General features: G+C 41.0%; 1 protein-coding gene across 3 annotated transcripts in view; it reads right to left on the minus strand.

Annotated features, from left to right (window-relative positions):
• SYTL2 (synaptotagmin like 2) overlaps window positions 1-13,784 on the minus strand; it is a 65,123-nt gene extending 51,339 nt beyond the window's left edge. For all 3 annotated transcript variants that reach the window (XM_035897927.1, XM_035897936.1, XM_035897920.1), the window contains exon 1: window positions 13,692-13,784. The gene's annotated coding sequence lies outside the window, so the exon portion shown is untranslated. The remainder of the gene's footprint in view (window positions 1-13,691) is intronic.
• Between the last annotated feature and the right edge of the window lie 397 nt (window positions 13,785-14,181).

Consider the following 14,181-nt stretch of genomic DNA (forward strand, 5'->3'; position numbering starts at 1 on the left):
TCTTTCCCCCAAAATATACAACACTCCTCACTGACAGGTCAGGCACCAGGTTTGCAAAGTCAAGTTTCTTACAGTAAACCTTTTAAACTTTATAGGAGCTGCTGTTAGCTGCTGGATGGAGTCAGAACTGCTGTCATTCTGACTAGTTACCTTGAGGTCAAGAGGAAAGGAACCACCTGAGTCATTTCCCTTTCCTTTGTACCAGCCCCTGCTTTGGGAAGGAAAGTCAGGGTATCTATGGTTGCTATAGGCTGCAATACAACTTAATTTACAAGATATAAATGAAACTTTTACTCAAAACAGTTTACCACTAACAGTGTATAATTATGTCAGGAATATGATCCCATGTAGGCCAAATCACTGTCCTACAGAACGTATGGAATAAATGCGGAATAATTTCCACATAACCATCTTCAGTATGTGGAATTAGAAGTCATGGGGTAACATGAACCTCACTGCTTTATCCAAACCAAACTGCATTTACAAGTAGTAATTTAAAATGCTGGTTTGTCTCTGGTTTATAGGCCATGGTTCCAGAGGACTATTCACTTACAAGGCAATCCCAACTGTCAAAAACAAAAAATCTCTTCTAGAAAAACCTCAGAGGAATAAAAGGGGGGAGGGGGAAGGCACAGGGAGTCAGCTGTATCTAGAGTTGAGATATCTCTTAGTGCCTCAGGGTTACAGCACCATGGATGTATTGAAGCCAGAGAAAAATAAATAAATAGCTTGAATTTAAGGTAAGTCTCAGAAGCATCCCTAGTGACAAACCTGGTGAGAGACAGAAGAGAAGCAGATGTAGTTATTGGACAGGTCTCTCCATTAGGCAGCCATCACCACAACCCTTTGGGTATGTGTGTGTCAGCCTTCGACCCTTGCAGTCTGACCCTGCCATCTGGCAGAGAAGATGCTGACATCGTATTGAGAATGCTGACATCGTATTGATCTAATGAGACCTAAAAAAAAAATAAATCATGCAACGAGTCATTGCGCTTGCTGCCCTGGCCACAGGGTTCAACCAGGAGATTAAAACAAGATATTGGCACTGGCACTTCAAAGGGAAACTGCATCTCTAAAGATAACAGCATTTCTTACAGATGTGGAAGGCAGCTGCAGCCAGGTTAATGCTTATCCCCCCTGCTTAAAAAAAAAAAAAAAATAAATAGCCCAACCACCTTCTGCATATGGTTATGTCCGGCTGCCATATTTATCTTCTCTCTGATTCTCATTGTGATTTTGCTCCATATGAGGTTGATATAATAGTATCTCAAATAACCTGCCATCTGCAACTTTATTTATATTTAGAAAATTACAGTTTTACAATTAGACAGAAGTAAAAAGTGCTTACTATAAGACTACCGACAAATGTAACAATCCTAAGTTTGTTGAGGATCTACAACAATACTCCTTCAGCTTAAGAACAGGTACGGATGCCCTTTTTGACTACCATGTAGAAACTTTTCACAACATCTGATACACCAGTCAGCATCCGCAGTGCTAATCCAACGCCCTGGAGGCTGGCTGAACGGCATTGCGCACAGCTGCCAGCAGGCACGTTGCAACCATAAAACTTTGTGTGATGATTTTGGCTGGGATAGAGTTAATGTTCCTCACAGAAGCTGGCATGGGGCTGTGTTTTGGATTTGTGCTGCAAACAGTGTTGATAACGCAGGGATGTTTTAGCTATCGCTGAGCAGGGCTTACACAGAGTCAAGGCCTCTTCTGTTTCTCACCCCAACCCACTATCGAGCAGCCTGAGGGGGGCACAAGAAGTTGGGAGGCGACACAGCTGGGACAGCTGACCCCAACTGACCAAAGGAGTGTTCCATACCATATGACATCATGCTCAGTATATAAAGCTGGAGGAAGAAGAAGAAATGGAGGGACATTTGGAGTGATGGCGTTTGTCTTCCCAAGTCACCGTTACGCGTGATGGAGCCCTGCTGTCCTGGAGATGGATGAGCCCCTGCCTGCCCACGGGAAGTAGTGAATGAATTCCTTGTTTTGCTTTGCTTGCACTCACGGCTTTTGCTTTCCCTATTAAACTGTCTTTATCTCAACCCACGAGTTTTCTCACTTTTACCCTTCCGCTTCTTTCCCCCATCCCACTGTGGGGGAGTGACTGAGCAGCTGTGTGGGGCTGAGTTGCTGGCTGGGGTTAAACCGTGACACCTTGACAGCTCAGAACTGCAATCATCAAGGACTTTTCTTGTAGATCAGGCAAGTTTCTTGCCTTGGGCCAATCAAGTCTATGAGAAAGGTATTGTAGGAATGATATCTTGCCATGTCTTTTTGTTTCAAGAAGGCTGAGGGACAAAATATTATATTGTCTATTAGATTCATTTAAAAATCTAAAAGAAATAGTTGGACAACATGTACAAAGCAAGCTGCAGGCCTCAGTGTCTCACAGTATTCAAATTAATAAAACTCATGGAAGCAGAACTTCTCCCTAGCTGACAGTTTGCAAGGGCTGAGCATCCACACAGGCTGTGGGAGCTCACTGCAAGCTGCACTGCTACAAAACTTCCTGGATACCATCACTCTGCAGAGCAGTTTCCGCAACTAAGGTTGCGCTTCCACTTTGTTTTCAATCAGGTGCAAGATACCAATACCATCTACCCTGGCAGACTCTTAACCATTTTTTTTTTTCCTGATAGATATCATACAATATGGTTCCACAGTTCACAAAGCTGTGTTTTGCTAAGTTAACATACTTACTATGTCTGGCTTAACTGGAGCACATTCTCCTCCCAGCTCTTCAGAGGAGGACCCTACATGAATTCTGAGCCACTCGCACTCATCCTGTATTCAGATTTACATGGCATCGTATTAGTTGGTTTTGCTGCCACCCTAGCTTATGATAAAAATCTTCCCCAGTCTTGAGTAGTGCAGCTGAGACCCTTTAAGTTCCCTTGCAAAGCTAACAACGTGATGCTTCAGTTAAGGCATGTCTGAGTACCTGAAAAACTGGCCCCTGATCTCACTGGATAAGCAATTGAAAAAACTAGCAACGATCAGCTGAGGGTTCCACTCCCCTTAACATGTATCACCTATATACTGCAATTTGTATCACATTTCACTATGACAACAAGTCTTCAGTCGCTGGAGCCATGCCAGTCACAAACTGAAAGCAGAGCAGTCTTTAGTCTCTACATAAATAAGAAGAAAACCTCTTTCTGTACTGGCCAATGTCATGAGACCCGCTGATACGAGTTGCTGCAAGTTTCTGCAAAAGATTGATAGCACTGATTCCAAGCACAGCCAGCAAAAACTGCTGGCTTAGAGTATAGCACCTGTTATAACACCTAAGGCTAATTAATTTTTTTTTTAATTGAAAAAATAAAATAAAATTAAAAAAAATCAATGTCTTCCTCCAAGTCACCCACTACCACCACCCCAAGCTCAGTTCTTTTAGTTTCTTTTTTGACAATTTTTTCTCCTAAAAGCCCCTATACCTGCCAAAAAGAACTGAGAGATCTCAACAGTTTGCCTGGTACCACTGCAAGTTCAATGGGAAGCTTTCCTTTGCCAGGAAAGTTTTCAGACCTAAGTTTCAAATAAGACTGAAAAATCCATATCAGACTGATTAAACAGAAATCAATAGAAATACCACATCGACTGATCTCTGGAGAAAGGCTGTCATGTGCTGTAGACCAACATTTGTGAGTCATGGCATATTTGGCATTATTTTTTTTCTTAAACCTTAAATTCAAGTGAAACCACAGAAAAATCTTCCCTTTCATAAAAGATTTCTAATCCCTGTAATAAACAGGAATCTGAAATTGTGTTTTATGTAACTCATGCATGAAAGCTTCTATGTTTTGGCAATAAAAGAAAGAAGACCCAAGATGTAGTTTCCCACACACACTCTTAAGCCGCTCATAACTTCCAAGCACTTTAGGCCAGGCACTCATCCAAAAATTTTCTCTTATAAAATTTTTCAAAACTTCTCAAGCAGTTATACACCTCAAATTCCTTTAAGTAAGGCTTTACATTTTTTTAGAACACAAGTCTGCCACCCCTGCTGCTTTCTCCCAAGTGCAAAAGGGGAATGTTAACTTGAATACTGCATTCCAAACATTATGAGATATTGCATTAAGAGGTACCACAGTCATAACTTAGATTTTGAAGTTTTTACTCAGTGTATACATATGGGATGTAACGAGGGAGAGGCAAAGAAGAGGTTGGAGTAGTTTGCCATGAATGACATGAAGTTCATCAACAGGATCAGAAAACAAACAGCAAAACCCCAGAGTCAGCCGTTCCATCCAAATCCATATGATTTCCTTCTGCATGCAGAAGCCTCATAATGCCCTAAATTTACATTGCAAAATTACTTTTCAAGTGCTTGGAAGCAGGAGACCTAAGCTGCTAGAGCTCTGCTCCAGAGAATCCATCTTGCAGCCAATGCCTTCTAGCAGGAGGAAGAAGGTGACAGCCAATCCTACACTCTTGGCTGCTTTCGCACCCTAATTTGCGCCAACTTCTTCAGTTGAACAATTACGCTGCAGGTCTGGCTGATCAGAGACTCTCATCTGTATACAATCTTCATCCCATAAAGCGTTCAATTACAAGAAACTATCAGCCCTTAAAAACAAGAGGGGTTGGTTTTATGCATTTGAAAGTTTCACATTTTCCTAACTTTATATCTTCACTGCCACAACGTATCAGCGCTAGCAACAAGGATGAGTTGAAAGTTCAGACACAAGGCAACAGGAAGCTGAGGAAGACAGATAAATGGAATTGTGTAATATAACAATTAGCATCTGCGGAGAAACTAATTCTCAGAAAAGATGTAACTAAGTTTGTCCTACACCCATGCTTCAGGAAATAATAATCCTTTATTTTCAAGCAAGGAAGCCAAGAACATCATCTGGAACAAAAAGAGCTTTGCAGAATTGGCCCCTATCACCCCGGGAGGTCACACTGTGACAGGACAAGGCGTAATGGTTTTAGACTAAAACGGGGTAGGTTTAGACTAGATATAAGGAAGAAATTCTTTCCAATGATGGTAGTAAAACACTGGAATGAGTTGCCCAGAGAGGTCGTGGAGGCCTCATCCCTGGGAACATTCAAGACCAGGTTGGATGGGGCTCTGAGCAACCTGATCTAGTTAAAGGTGTCCCTTCTCACTGCAGGGGGGCTGGACTAGGTGACCTCTAAAGGTCCCTTCCAACCCAAACCATTCTATGATTAGGCAGTAATAGTACCTCTGATTATGAGGCTTACAAGCTACAGCTTTGCAACAAAAACAAACAAACAAATCATCACACTCTCCTGAACAAATTTGATTCTCCACTGACATTTAAGGAGTACAGTCACAGCTAATTCAGCAGCATCCGAGGCTTAGAGAATATAATTTTTCTGTAAATACATGACGCAAATCCCATGAAGGGAGAACAGCTGATCAAGCTAAATACTAGCATTGACAAAAGCACAAATGGCTTAAGATGGTCATGAACATATTTGTGCACAAGATCAGAGGATTACGGATTTCACTTTAAGTAGTGAAGAAAGAAAAGCTATTAACTGTCAAGAGGGACTTAAGTCATCATCCAAAAGAGTTTTAAACATGGTTGCTTGCAATGGCAAGGACCTGAACTTAAAACAAACACAAGAAGGCCCGTTGTCATTTTAATTCTTGAAGGGACAGAAGGGAAAAGATCATCCAGTAAGATATGCATATCTGTAGCCAATCCAGCTCCTCTTTCAAGACGTGTTATCAGAGCATTTTCAAAATGATAACAGCTAAATGTACACAGCATATCATATATCCAACAGTCCCAGAGATTAACTTAGAGAACAGTATTTGCCAACATGTACGTTTAGTCAGTGGGAGGTAGAGAAGTTCTTATCAAGCTGGCTGTGAAGTGGAGGGTGTTGGTGGAACAGGGATCTTTGCAGAAGTGGGGGATATCTATAATAAGGCAACACTGAAGCTGCTCTTACAAACACAGCAATGCCTTTATTTTGTTCCAGTACATGTTTGCATGTGCAATATTCATGACAATACAGTTAAGGGAAAGAATTGATTTACCTGCAATTATAGGACCAGATAACTACTCAAAACAGCCTCAATGGGGAAAAAAAATTAAAAATATCTACACAACAGGCCTTGCTCACACCTCACCCTTCCTCAACAGTACCAAACTGATCCCTGTTGGTTTTGACCTGCAAAATAGTTGCAATTTTAAAATATTCTCACTGACAGCCTTATATAATGATCTTCAGCCAGATGGAAGAAGAAGAAATGCAGCTAGAGCAATGCAAGCACTGAGAAAAAGTCCACTTGTTTCCCATAACATCTGCTTTGCTGGTCCACACGGGTCTGCCTGTGATTTCATTTTACTCTTGTTTGGTAAGAAGACCTTCATCACTTTGAAGACTATACAGGCAATTGTTCTGTTTTATACAAAACTTACTCTGAACAAGAGAGCAAAATGTTAATAACAGAAGTAAGAAGATAAAAGTTAACTACCGACAATGAGAAAAGAATAATTTGCTTTGGTTGTGGCCTAATCCCTCTAATCACATATGGCAGCTTGCCATTTCTTTTATAGGGCTTGGATATTGGCAGCAGTGCCTAAGAATGTCAATCTCTGTACCTGTTCTGGTATACAATCATTAGGCCAGTGGTTTCAAGAGGACATAGTCTCTGGAATAAGCTGTTCATAAATTAAAGAGAAGCTTCAGAGAAACGTGCCTACATTTTTCTTTTCCCTAGGACCACTGCTTGTCAGACTAACTATAGATGCCATGCCATTTATTTTACATTGCCATCAATATAAAACGATTTTTTAAAAAACCTGAATTTTGAAGCAGCTTCAAAATTACAGAGATTCCAGCATGTTAACATCAATAACATCCGCATATCTCATTATAAATTCTGAGGTTCTTCAAATCTAGTTGTATTTCCTTGCACATCATACCATTAGCACTTTGTTGTGGTTTCACCCCAGTAGGCACATCGTTTGAATTAATAATAGTTCATTTGCAGGAACTTCATTCTTCTAGTTGCTTTTGCAGGATGTTCATTTGTTCATTTTTGCAAATGTTCATTTGCAGGAACTTCATTCTTCTAGTTGCTAGTTCTTTTCCTCAAGAATTACAACACAAAGGGGGTAAGGGACTTGAAATACAGTAGTGAAGTTGGCTCAGTCCTCTAGATCTCCAAAGGCAGAGCACTGTCTATTGTGTAACAATTATTCTCATGTCCCTTTACAGAGGGACTAGACTCTCCCCAAAAGCTAAAGCGTGGGGGGCTCACAAGACTCCAACTCCCATTGTCACTTTCTCATTCTTCATGTGTCAGCATTGGCATTAGACCCACACAGGGTCCAGCTTAACAGTGGTTTTGTCTGGTCTGAAAACAGATTTAAGTAAAACACTACAACATTTAACAGAGATTGGAAGAAAACCGATCACTTGGTGGGAAGTTACCTCCTGACCATATATATGCTTATCTGGCTAGCTCTTTCCAAATGTTTTCCCAACAGAATTACTAGACAGATTCAAATCCTAGCTGGGAAGTTCCACAAGAAACAGCTAAAAGATTGCCCTCCCCCCTGCAAAACCTGACACTCATAATGCAAGTAATTGATTCACTCCTTAAAAAGGTTTTGTTAAGATGCCAATGGCTTCCTTTCATTTTACAGAACAGAAGTGCTCACCCTCTTCTTCTGGAGACTTGCCATCTCAAATGTACAGATTCAGTACAGAAGATAAACATGAGAAGAGGCCACCAACACCTCCCTTCCCTTCTCACAAAGTTTTATTGCAGAGTGGAAAACATGCCTGCTCTTTCTCTCAGCCCTAGTGTCCAATAGAGAACATTTGCATATAACCAGGAGATGCCAAACCCCTTTCCTTTTTTTCCCTTGCCCCATTCTTTCAAAAAAATATATCTGCTCTAGTTCGAGGTTTGGCATTGCCTGTGCTAGGCCAATGAGCATTGTTTCTTGATGCAAGTCAAACAGAAACATCTGTTCTGTACTAGGAAGTCCTAAAAAAAAAAAAAAAGAAAAGCAAACCAAAAATGATCAAAAGGCTAAAGTGGCAGAATTCCCCTAGGCAGACTGTGCTGCAAGAGTATACTTCTCCCTCATTCAGCTTAGGCTTTCCTTCACTTAGATGCTTGTACGTGAGAAATCCAAAAGAAACTTTCCCCAAAATATCAGAACAACAAGAGGTCTGTGCCCAGTTTCTAATTTACACATGCTACTGGAATTTCAAAAAAGCAACTAACCTTATATTCCTCTCCTGTTCATGTAAAAAAAATCCCAGATACTGTGAGCAGCTATAGCCCTCAGTATATCATAACTAGTGATTTACTTTACTTGGTTTTCTTCCTAGGCAGGTGTTCACAAAGTCTTCATTGTACTTGCAGGACATTTTCTACATTAATTCCCTTGATATGGATGGTCAAAGAGTAGTGCTGTGGAATTGATAAAAATTCCTATAGTTAAACATACTGTTCTTGGGTTTAGCAAATTTTATCCTTAAGCAGATCAAAGTTACAATGTTCCCAGTGTAGAGGTGTTGACAAGTTTATGTATTGGAGACTTCAGAGGAGCTATTCTACCTCTACTCTGCTTCCTTGCTTTCCTACTATTTAGCAAGTACTTGGGTACTTTTTAGCTAGGACTCTATTCTGGAAATTGTGCCACTCAAGAATGGAAGCATGCAAAACAGTGCAGCTAATTAAGAAGTATTTCCTATCAGTGGCTGCTGGGAAGTGACACACTTCCTGCATCTTGGTTAGATAACCTTTTCTATAAGAAAGCAAAGAACTGAGCTGCAGTTTGCACAGTCACTCTGTAGTTCTGACTCTTTGTTAATTCAGGTTTTCTAACAAGAGGACTTTACTAATTCGTGTTACAAACAGCAAACATGGGTGTGCATTCAAATACTTACTCAGACTAATGCTCACCCTGTTGGGCTGACAGCAAGGCATTTTGTAGAGCAGTTTCAGTCTCGGACACTAATTGGAAGACTCTTAAGTATACAGCTTCTGAAGAAACTTTCAAAAAGGTTAATTTCAAAGCCTGTCCACATGACATCTCTGGGTGATTTTTATCCCATTGTTATGGGAGTCCATTAGTCAGTATCTGTGGCATCCCTGTGAGTTTAAGAGTCCCCACTCTCACTCTTCTTTCGTATCAAGGCAATGAGCTAGTTGAGCAAGGACAGGCACCATCACTGGCAGACTGATTTTCCTCCACTATGTTTGTAGAACTAGGAACCTGTGAGTTAGTAAGTTGCACCCTTTTATGCATCACTTTGATCTGCTTTAAAGCACTGTCACAGCCAACTGCTCAGGTCACTGGTGATAGTACATTACCTCTTCAGGAGGATGCACAACATGGCTTTGTGGTACAGGTTGAGCACAAAACTGCCAAATCAAGAGGGCAACATTTGTGCCTCCCCTGAGGGAGGCCACTGATCTCAGCTTCACCAGAGCAGCTTTGCCTGTAACCCAGTACAAAACTGAGATCACACAGAACATTGTAAAAGGCACTCCACCGTTCTCAGACACAATTAACTATATAAACAAGTAGCTGCGGGAAACAAAATCATCCCTTACTTGTCTAAGGTAAGCAGCCCCCCTATTTTTCAGCTACCAACCTTGCTGTTATAACTATAGCTCTGTGGTTACTAGTGTGCACACAAGCCCTTTGGCTGTCCTCTCTTACAAGATAACTGATTAACCACTGACCTTAGACACTCACTTGTGCAAGCTGTTAAGGTTAAAATTACCCACCTAATAACTGATATAATCTGAAGGCCACTAAGAAAGCAAGGACCGGATCAATTGACGCAAGCTACAGTAACTGAGGCACACACCTATCCGAAAACAGGGCCTTACAGAGCATCCAATTACCAGCAGAAATCAGGTGCCAGAGGAAAGAGAATGTTCTTGAGGAGTCCTGCAGTCACAGAAACAATAAGCAAGCTAAGAAGGGAGGTGGGAGAAAAAAAGCACTTTGGCAGTTTCCAGGTAAGTTAAAAATCAAAATGGTTAAAAAAAAAAAAAGCTAGCCTACTGTCTGCAGATAGGACAGTCAGAATCAGGTCCCATCTCAGTCACCAGGTGTAACTTAACCTTTACAATGAAGTTTTTATTTTAGGGTTATTGCCATTATTTTAATACATACATTTTAAAAAGCTTACTCTAGCCGCCTAATTGGAATATTCCGTCTGATAGCTGGTTCATTCTGGCTAAGCTGAAACCAGCAAGCAGCAACGTCAGTCCTCCTTAATAGTGATATTAAATTGCACGAATAACAGGAAGTCTATCAGCCATGAAAACTTCACTCAACGAGATTGTTTGCACTGGCTGGGCTGGGCTACATCACGCAAAACCCAGTCTTTTGCCTGACTGGTACCAGTTTCACTGAATACTTATGGCCAGATCCAAACAGAGCACTCGGACACCGCAAAGCAAGGTGTGCTGTGATGCAAGGAGCCTAAAAGGGCAGGGTGAGAACTAAATCTGGTTGCTACACATGAGAACCGAGGAGCAGGGAGCAGTTTCTGCAGCAGCCTGAAGTTGCACTGGATGAGGTGTGGTGTCAAATCACACCACGTCAACAGGTTTTGCCCTACAAATGCTGCTGAATAGCACAGGGATAGGAAAGAAGAGGGAGGTTGTGACTGAAATTGTTTCTCAGACACAGGTAGAAAAATCAGGAGTTTAGAGTTTGAGAGGCTGGGGTTTGGAGTTTAATGCCTGTCCCTGAACAGGTATTTAGTTTTGCAGGAGTGGCTCATTCTTTAAGAGCATAGCTATGCAATGTGTTAGCTCTCTCTTGCCCAATGGCCACAACACATATTCAGGAAGCAGCCAAAACCAGAGTCCCCAAAACCACTTAACCCAAGAGAATTCACTCACACCCCCTTGTTTACCAAAAATATATGACAGTCTCTGAAGACTTCACTTGGTTCACTTTTAACCATTGCTATGGCTGCACTGCCAAGGATTAAACCCCTCATCTCACCACTATTAGTTTAAAGCAATGTCACAACCTTGCAAGCAGAAACAAGAACCCAGGTCTACTTTCTCTTAGTCAGGCCACCGCATGACAAATCAAGCTCACTCTCTCCCGACTTCACTCCTCACCCAGCCAGCCCTGCGTTCCTGGCTACACAGCAGTCCAGGTCTAGGAGGGCAGAGGGAAGAGGAGAGTAACCCCAGGGTATTAATTTTTAATCCAGGTCTCTTAATCTCCAGACAAGTACTCTAATCACTGTGAAACAAGACAAATTTAATGACATTTCCACTATCCCAGGCTTGAAAAAAAACAAACACCACCAACCCACAACTCAAAGAGCTACATACCCATGCAATACCCAGGTGGAATATAGGTGTGCTGCAAATTCAGCATGGTCAAAAATAAAAGACCATAACAGTTTCGTGTGGGCAGGACCAGAACAGAAGGTCAAGGGCTCACTACTTCTGGTTGTTAGATTTCTGCCTAGGACTTAGACACGTACCTCTTGCATACAGTGCCTAAAGTGCAATTACACAGGATTTTTGGACGCTTAATTTTTCATAACTGATGTCCTATTTTTAATGCTATTTTTTAATCACATAAGCCATTTAAATTCAGTAGAGAACAAAAGCATGGGGGTAGATTTTAACATCTAAAGAGCTGATGGGCTAAACCCATTTCTAACCCAGGAGTTCTTGAATATGCTGATCTACTTCTGGAGCTCTGGTCACATGGCTGAGATTACAGTCTAACTGTAGTCCATCCAGTGCAGAAGTAAATCACTGTCAATTTATCAACCAGTCAGAATCAGATCGTTAGTAACACTGGGCAAGCAATTTCATAAGGAGTTTACCAATACTCAGTTTGATCCTTTTGTAGAAAAAAAGCATCTGACAATGAGTCTAGAATAGGTTGTGCTAGTTACTCTGTAAAGAAGTATTTCCTTTGTTCTTACCTTTATTTTTATTTATAACACACACATATCGTATGGAAATAGACAGAGACAGAAACGCAGAATGTCCTTAGCTGGGAAAGACAAGAAAAAAATTGCTTTTAGAAGATTTACACTACAGAGGAAGAGGAATATAGCAAGACAGAGGAAAAACATTGTCAAGTTGGTCATTAATTTGGTGTATTCGCACAGGATACTGAGTGGGATTCAGTTAAAAGATAGTCTGGCATTATCGTCCAGATAAAGAGTGCCCTGGTTTGGGCTGGGATAGAGTTGATTTTCTTCCTAGTAGCTGGTACAGTGCTGTGTTTTAGATAAAATAAGAAGAGGGGAGAAATATTCTTTTCCTCCTCCTCACACATACATTGTGTCTTTCCCCTTGTGCTCTCAGTGCAATAAACCCTGTCAAGTTACATATAGCAAGGAAAGCTTATACCATGAAGTAAGAATCTAGCACAGCCAGTTGCTGTACCCAGGTGAATTGGAATGACTCCCGACCACAAGAATGAAGCATGAATAAGTCTGCTAAAATCAGCTGTCGCTCACGTTATGCCCAAATAAGCTGAAGAACTGGAGACTGCCAATACAGCAAATGCAACATGTTTTATAGTATGTCAAGCCAGTGATAAGTGTTCTGGCACTGGAAGATCAAACTGAGAAGCCTCCTTAAACTGACTTATGAGCAACCTAAATAAGATGACTTTAAATGCAAGAGGTGACGGACTTTGGGCACCAGAAGCTTTCCTACTTCTTTTAGCACTTAACTGTTAGTCAGCCATCCTGGATAAAGCGCACTTGCTGTGCAGAGAAACAAATTGTTTACCGTGGTGCAAAACAAGTCACTGTTGAATGAAGGCTGACTTTCATAGGACAGAACCATCACTTTTAATTAAAAAAAAAAATGAAAAAAAAAAATCAAACATTTTTTCCTACCAGGAGACTACAAATTACTTTTAAGTTTCTCTGCAAATAATATTTTAGTAGATTTTTGTTTGAAGTCTGTTCTATTCACCACTGGGAAAGCTGATTGCTTTCTGTCATGAGCGCAGGAAACACGATACACGGTAGAAAACACGTAATTCCATTGACTTCATCCCACTGTTTAGCCTCCTGGTTAAGCTTCTTTCCTAGATACAACAGTTAAAATTCCACCTTCTGTGCAAGGTTTTCTCCAAGTACTAAGTTGGAGCAGTACTTTCACCTGGGAATCTAGCAAGTGTCTCCTGCAGAATAACAGGAGTTTACTCCAGAGAATGTATCTGTCCATGGTCTCTACCCAGTGCTTTAGAGAAAAGACAAATTCACCTTTCTGGCATTTATTTTTGGGGGTAACAGAGTGTTTGTTTACTCTGGCCCTTGTCAGCATTAGTAAACAAGAACATAAACACCTAGTTCACTGAATTTTAAAAGCCTGACAGTGACACTGATAATACATGACCCTAGGATGCAAGAGATGCCAGAAGGAAATTTCTTTAACGAGAGACAGGTCCAATGACAGCTCCAGAAAATTCAAGAACGCACTTTGTAGCCAGAGGCCTGCCGCACCCATAAGGCAGATGCAGAGTACGCAAGATACTTATTATTTCCTTGCCTTAAACCCAGACACAAGCACACTAAAGTATGGTAATTGATAACAGTGCATAAGCATTTTCTAACATTGTAACACTACTAGTAGTATTTTATAACACAGCTATGCATAGGTATATAAAGAACACATAAGTGCAAATGGACAGAGACTTGCAGTATACCTTCCCAAACAGTGCACAGGAAAACACATGCAAGAAGTAAACACACACAAAGGGCGTGGAGTGGCCAGGGAAGATGTCAGGTGAAACTGAAATAAACCTGCAGAACAAAGAGGAGATATTTATTTTGAGATTATTCTGGTTCCATCAGGCATAAGAAAGATGCTTAGCAAAACTAGGGTAGAGTCTTACTCCCCAAAATAATGTGAACTATGTCAAAGGCAGATAAGAACACCCCATTTTCTTCCAGGGAGGCAGCAAGGTGCATGAAACACTAACAATAAAAAAAGAAACACTGTAATTTATGAAAATCACAAAACGCTCACTTCAATTCCAGCTTCTCTTGCCAAAGAGCTCCCAAGCGCTTTACCTCGGCAACTGAGACTATGAAGAATTGTAGTCATGAGCACTAAATACAGGGCATCAGCTCCATGGCATTGTATACACCTAGGTTTACTACCACTTACGGAGGTTAAGAACTGTTTGGAAAATC

The sequence above is a fragment of the Egretta garzetta genome, unplaced genomic scaffold (genome assembly GCF_000687185.1).
Source record: "Egretta garzetta isolate BGI_Z169 unplaced genomic scaffold, ASM68718v1 scaffold20, whole genome shotgun sequence".
In the NCBI taxonomy this organism is placed as follows: Eukaryota; Metazoa; Chordata; class Aves; order Pelecaniformes; family Ardeidae; genus Egretta; species Egretta garzetta.